Below are 7,235 nucleotides of genomic sequence, written 5' to 3' on the forward strand. Positions count from 1 at the left end.
CTGCGATTCATAGGGTCGCAAAGAGTTGGAGATGACTGAGCGACTGAAGTGAACTGAACTGACTGACCTGGGGAGTTCCTCTTTCAGTATCCTATCATTTTGCCTTTTCATACTATTTATGGGATTATCATGGAGAAGGCATTGGCACCCCACTCCCGTACTATTGCCTGGAAAATCCCATGGACGGAGGAGCCTGGTAGGCTGCAGTCCATGGGGTCGCTAGGAGACGAACACGGCTCAGCAAATTCGCTTTGACTTTTCACTTTCATGCATTGGAGAAGGAAATGTTAACCCACTCCAATGTTCTTGCCTGGAGAATCCAATGGACAGAGGAGCCTGGTGGGCTGCCGTCTATGGGGTCGCAGAGAGTCGGACACAACTGAAGTGACTTAGCAGCAGTAGCAGCAGCATGGGGTTATCAAGGCAAGAATACTGAAGTGGTTTGCCATTCCTTTCTCCAGTGGACCCCATTCTGTCAGATGTCTCCACCATGACCCGCCCGTCTTGGGTTGCCCTACAGGCATGGCTTAATTTCATTGAGTTAGACAAGGCTGTGGTCCTAGTGTGATTAGATTGACTAGTTTCTGTGAGTATGGTTTCAATGTGTCTGCCCTCTGATGCCCTCTTGCTACACCTACCGTCTTACTTCGGTTTCTCTTACCTTGGGCGTGGGGTATCTCTTCATGGCTGCTCAAGCAAAGCACAGCTGCCGCTCCTTCCCTTGGACGAGGGGTATCTCCTCACCGCCGCCCTTCCTGACCTTCAGCGTGGGATAGTTCCTCTAGGCCCTCCTGTGCCTGCGCAGCCACAGCTCCTTGGAGGTTCTGTTGGTCCTCCTGGCCACCGCCCCTGGCCTCAGGCGTAGGGCAGCTCCTCCCGGCCGCCACCCCTGGCCTCAGGCGTTGGGGCGTGGGGTAGCTCCTCCCGGCCGCCGCCCCTGACCTCGTTAGCAGGGTAGCTCCTCTTGGCAGTTCGCAGGGTAACTCCTCTCGGCTGCTGCCCTTGACCTTGGATGTGGGGTAGCTCCTCCCGGCTGCTGCCCCTGACCTCGGAGTTGGGTAGCTCTTCTAGGCCGTTCCTGCGCGGACACAGCCTGGCATTCTCGGCTGCTGCCCCTGACCTCGGATGTCGGGTAACTCCTCTTGGCCGCCGCCCTTCGGGCATGGGGTCCTCCTGGCTTCTGCCCCTGACCTCGGACGTCAGGTAGCTTCTCTCGGCCGCGCTTAGTGTGCCGGTCGCAGCCGCCGCCGCCCTTAGGTTGTACTTTAGATACAATGGTAAAGTCTCTTAAGGCTGTTTCAGAGAAGTCTCTGATAGACCTGGATTTGAATAAGGTTTGAGAAACAAGAAAGTTGTTGTTTTCTAAAGAGTTCCTTTTTAAACTCTCCAGAAAAGATTAGAATAATAAGACTTAGTTTGAGTTATCTGCCTAAGAATCCTCTTGACTGAGAGTTGAAATTGTTTGACTGAAAAAACTGTTTTGTCTACCTACCTACTCCTTCCTCTTTTCACGTTCATACCCTTTGGACAGGACTTGAAGAGGATTCTTTTTTCTTTTTTTGTTTAATGTCTTTTTAAAAATCTCTTTATTGAGATAAGCTGTACATATTAAATGTATGCAATTTGATGAGCTTGGAGGTAAGTATTCATTTGTGAAGAGATCGCAGTATATGCAGTAAATATATCCATCACCTCCAAATTTTCTTACAGCCCTCTTTGGAGAGGATTTTATTTGTTCAGTATCTTATCCATTTCAAGTCAGAAGTAGACATGGGTCAGATGAGTAATTGATGTAGTGTTTCCCTGGTTGTGAACAGAGAACTTGTAGGTTTTATATGGCATGAAAAGGGCTGCTTAAGTCAGAGATAAGTAGAAAATTTATCAACAAGTGCTTGTTAAATGCCAGGTATTATTTTAATGGCTGAGTTTATTCAGTAGTGAGGAAAATCCCTGCTTTCATGGAACTGATATTTGACTGGAAAGAGAGAGACCAGGAAAAGAGATAATGTGAAGTTGGCATTTGATGGTCACTAGTAGGAGGGAGGGGCCTCCCTGGTGGCTCAGTGGTAAAGAATCTGCCTGCCAATCAATGCAGGAGACACGGGTTCCATCCCTGGGTCAGGAAGGATCCCCTGGAGGAGGAAATGGCAAATCACTCCAGTATTCTTGCCTGGAAAATCCAATGACAGGAGCGTGATGGACTGCAGTCCATGGGGTTGCATGTTGTTGTGGGAGACAACAGCAGCAAGTAGGAGGAGGCTGTTGCTTTAGAGTAGACAGTTAAAACTTCATTTTAAGGTGACTTCATTAAAGGTTGAGCAGTGTTTGTGTTTGATAGGGGGATGAGACATGCAGATATCTGGGGGAAGACCATTTCCAGACAGAGAGAATAGCAAAAACCACCTTGAAGTGAACTTGTTTATCATGTTCCAAGGAATAACAAGAGGACTTATAGGGCTGGAGCAGAGAAAGCAAGGGGGAAGGATAGATGAAGTCACAGAGACTGTCAGGTCGAGTAAGAGTTTGTAGGATAGTGTTTAGGACTCTTATCTCCAAGAGAAGTCACCCACTGAGAGTTGTGAGCAACCAAGTGACATGATTTGGCTTGTTTTTCAGAAGGGTCACTCTGATTGCTTTATGATAGTGGGCCAAGAGCAGAAGCAGACCAGTTAGGACACTGTTGTAGTAATCTGAGAGATAATGGTGGTTTGGATTAGGCTAGTAACAGGGGAAGAAGTGAGGACTTAGTTTTGGATGCATTCTGAAGATCAGTTCAGTTGCTCAGTTGTGTCCGACTCTTTGTGATGCCACAGACTGCAGCATGCCAGGCTTCCCTGTCCGTAGTCAGTTTTCAGAGCTTGGTCAAACTCGTGTCCATAAAGTCGGTAATGCCATCCAACCATCTCGTCCTCTGTCATCCCCTTCTCCTCCTGCCTTCAGTCTTTCCCCGCATCAGGGTCTTTTCCAGTGAGGTATTTTTTCCCATCAGGTGGCCAAAGCACTGGAGCGTCAGCATCATTCCTTCCAATGACTATTCAGGACTGATTTCCTTTGTGGATGGACTGTTTGATCTTGCAGTTCAAGGGACTGTTAAGAGTTTTCTCCAACACCACAGTTCAAAAAGTATCAATTCTTCGGCACTCAGCTTTCTTTATAGTCCAACTCTCACATCCATACATGACTGCTGGAGAAACCATAGCTTTGACTAGATGGACCTTTGTTGGCAAAGTAATGTCCCTGCTTTTTAATATGCTGTCTAGGTTTGTCACAGCTTTTATTCCAAGGAGCAAGTGTCTTTTAATTTCATGGCTGCAGTCACCATCTGCAGTAATTATGGAGCCCAAGAAAATAGTCTGTCACTGTTTCCATTGTTTCCCCATCTATTTGCCATGAAGTGATGGGACCAGATGCCATGGTCTTAGTTTTCTGCATATGGAGTTTTAAGCCAGTTTTTTCACTCTGCTCTTTCTCTTTCACTAAAGAGAAACTCTTTAGTTCCTCTTCACTTTCTGCCATTAAGGGTGGTGTCATTTGCATATATGAGGTTATTGATACTTCTCTGGCAATCTTGATTCCATCTTGAGCTTCACCCAGCTGGCATTTCACATGATGTACTTTGCATAGAGGTTGAAAAAACAGGAAACGGGGACAATACACAGCCTTGACGTACTCCTTTTCCAATTTGGAACCAGTCAGTTGTTCCATGTCTGGTTCTTATTGTTGCTTCTTGACTTGCATACAGGTTTCTCAGGAGGCAGGTCAGGTGGTCTGGTATTCCCATCTCTTTCAGAATTTCCCACAGTTTATTGTGATCCACACAGTCAAAGGCTTTGGTGTATTTATTAAAGCAGAAGTAGATGTTTTTCTAGAACTTTCTTTTACAATGATGCAAAGGATGTTGGCAATTGATCTCTGGTTCCTCTGCCTTTTCTAAATCCAGCCTGAACATCTGGAAGTTCTTGGTTTACGTACTGTTGAAGTCTCGCTTGGAGAATTTTGAGTATTACTTTGCTAGCATGTGAGATGAATGCAATTGTGCACTAGTTTGAACATTCTTTGGCATTGCCTGTCTTTGGGATTGGAATGAAAACTGACCTTTTCCAGTCCTGTGGCCACTGCTGTGAAGTCATCTAGTCGTGTCCCATCTGTGCGACCCCATGGACTGCAGACCACCAGACTCCTCCATCCATGGAATTTTCTAGGGAAGAGTACTGGAGTGGGTTGCCATTTCCTTCTCCAGGGGATCTTCCCGACCCAGGGATAGAACCCAGGTCTCTCACATTGCAGGTAAATGCTTTACCGTGTCTGAGCCACTAGGGACACTGCTGAATTTTCAAAATTTGCTGGCATATTGAGTGCTGCATTTTCACAGCATCACCTTTTAGGATTTGAAAGAGCTCAACTGGAATTCCATCACCTCCACTAGCTTTGTTTGTAGTGATGCTTCCTAAGGCCCACTTGACTTGGCACTCTAGGATGTCTGGCTCTAGGTGAGTGATCACACCTTCGTGGTTATCTGGGTCATGAATATCTCTTTTGTATAGTTCTTCTGTGTATTCTTACCCCCTCTTCTTAATATCTTCTACTTCTTTTAGGTCCATACTGTTTCTGTCCTTTATTGTGCCTATCTTTACATGAAATGTTTTCTTGGTATCTGAATTTTCTTGAAGAGATCTCTAGTCTTTCCCATTCTATTGTTTTCCTCCATTTCTTTACATTGATCACTGAGGAATGCTTTCTTATCTCTCCTTGCGTTGTTTGGAACTCTGCGTTCAGATGGGTATGTATATCTTTGCTTTTCTCCTTGCCTTTTGTTCTCGTCTTTTCTTGGCTATTTGTAAGGCCTCCTCAGACAACCATTTTGCCTTTCTTTTTCTTGGGGGTAGTCTTGATCACTGTTGCCTTCCTATACAGTGTCATGAACCTCCATCCATAGTTCTTCAGCCACTCTTATTAGATTTAATCCCTTGAATTCATTTCTCATTTCCACTGTATAGTCATAAAGGATTTGATTTAGATCATACCTGAATGGCCTTGTGGTTTTCCCTACTTTCTTCAATTTTAAGTCTGAATTTGGTAATAAGGAGTTCATGATCTGAGCCACAGTCAGCTCCCGGTCTTGTTTTTGCTGACTGTGTAGAGCTTCTCCATCTTTGGCTACAAAGAATATAATCAGTCTGATTTTGTATTGACCATCTGGTGATGTCCATGTGTAAAGTTATCTCTTGTGTTGTTGGAAGAGGATGTTTGCTATGACCAGCATTCTCTTGGTAAAACTCTGTTAGCCTTTGCCCTGCTTTATTTTGTACTCTGAGGCCAAACTTGCCTGTTAACTCCATGTAACTCTTGACTTCTTACTTTTGCATTCCAGTCCCCTGTGATGAAAAGGGCATCTTCTTTTCATGTTAGTTCTAGAAGGTCTTGTAGGTCTTCATAGAACCTTTCAACTTCAGCTTCTTCAGTGTTACGATCGGGGCATAGACTTGGATTACTGTGAGATTGAATGGTTGGTTTGCCTTGGAAATGAACAGAGATCATTGTGTCGTTTTTGAGATTGCATCCAAGTACTGCATTTCGGACTCTTTTGTTGACTCTGAGGGCTACTCCTTTTCTTCTAAGGGATTCTTGCCCACAGAAGTAGATAAAATGGTCATTCGAATTAATTCACCCATTCCAGTCCGTTTTAGTCACTGATTCCTAAAATGTCAATGTTCACTCTTTCTGTCTCCTGTTTGACCACTTCCAATTTACCTTGAGTCATGGACCTAACATTCCAGGTTCCTATGCTATGTTGGTCTTTACAGCATGGAACTTTACTTCCATCACCAGTTACATCCACAACTGGGCATTGTTTCCATTTTGGCTCTGTCTTGTCATTCTTTCTGGAGTTATTTCTCCACTGATCTCCAGTAGCATATTGGGCACCTACTGACCTGGGGAGTTCATCTTTCATTGCTCCATCTTTTTGCCTTTTTGTACTGTCCATGGGGTTCTCAAGGCAAGAATGCTGAAGTGGTTTGCCATTCCCTTCACGAGCAAACCACATTTTGTCAGAACTCTCCAATATGACCCATCTCTCTTGGGTGGTCTTAAACGGCATGGCTCATAGTTTCGTTGAGTTAGACAGGTCTGTGGTCCATGTGATCAGTTTGGTTATTTTTTTGTGATTGTGGTGTCTGTCTTTCATTCTGTCTTCCCTCATGGATAAGGATAAGAGGCTTGTGGGAGCTTCCTGTTGGGAGAGACTGACTGTGGGAGAAGGTATTGGTGAGGGGCTATGCTCAGTAAATCTTTAATCCAATTGTCTGTTGATGGGCTGGGCTGTGTTCCCTCTCTGTTGTTTTTAGCCTGAGGCCAAACTATGGTAGGGGCAATTACAGTCTTGGTGACCTCCTTCAAAAGGACTTGTGTATGCACTGTTGTATTCAGTGTCCCTGACCCTGCAGCAGTCCACTGTTGACCCACGGTTCCACCAGAGACTCGTGGACTCTCATAGGCAATTCTGGCTTAGTCTTTTGTGGGGACACTGCTCCTTTCTCCTGGCGTGCACAGAGTTTTGTTTGTGCCTTCCAGGAGTCTGTTTCCCTAGTCCTTTGGAAGTTCTATAATCAAATCCCACTGGCCTCCAAAGTCAAATTCCCCGAGCGTTCTCAGTCCCTTAGCCAGATCCCCAGATTAGGGAGTCTGTTGTGGGTCCTAGAACTTTCTTAACATTGCTAGAATTTCTTTGGTACAATTGTTCTGCAGTTTGTGGGTCATCTGCTTGGCGGCTCTGTGATGGAGTTAATGGCGCCCTTCTCCAAGAGGGGTTAACATCACACTCTGCATGACCCAGGTCTGCTGCAGCCAGAGCCCCTGTCCCCGTGGCAGGCCATTGCTGACCCAAATCTCCTCAGAAGACACTCAAACACTCAAAGGCAGGTCTGGCTCAGTCTCTGGGGTCTCTGGGTCCTGATGCACACGAGATTTTGTTTGAGCCCTCTGAGCGTCTCTGGCAGGTATGGGGTTTGATTCTGAATCTGATTTTGCCCCTCCTACTGCAGCCATGAAATTAAAAGACGCCTACTCCTTGGAAGGAAAGTTATGACCAACCTAGATAGCATATTGAAAAGCAGAGACATTACTTTGCCAACAAAGGTCCGTCTAGTCAAGGCTATGGTTTTTCCTGTGGTCGTGTATGGACGTGAGAGTTGGACTGTGAAGAAAGCTGAGCACCAAAGAATTGATGCTTTTGA

The sequence above is a fragment of the Bison bison genome, unplaced genomic scaffold (genome assembly GCF_000754665.1).
Source record: "Bison bison bison isolate TAMUID 2011002044 unplaced genomic scaffold, Bison_UMD1.0 scf7180017864068, whole genome shotgun sequence".
NCBI lineage: Eukaryota > Metazoa > Chordata > Mammalia > Artiodactyla > Bovidae > Bison > Bison bison.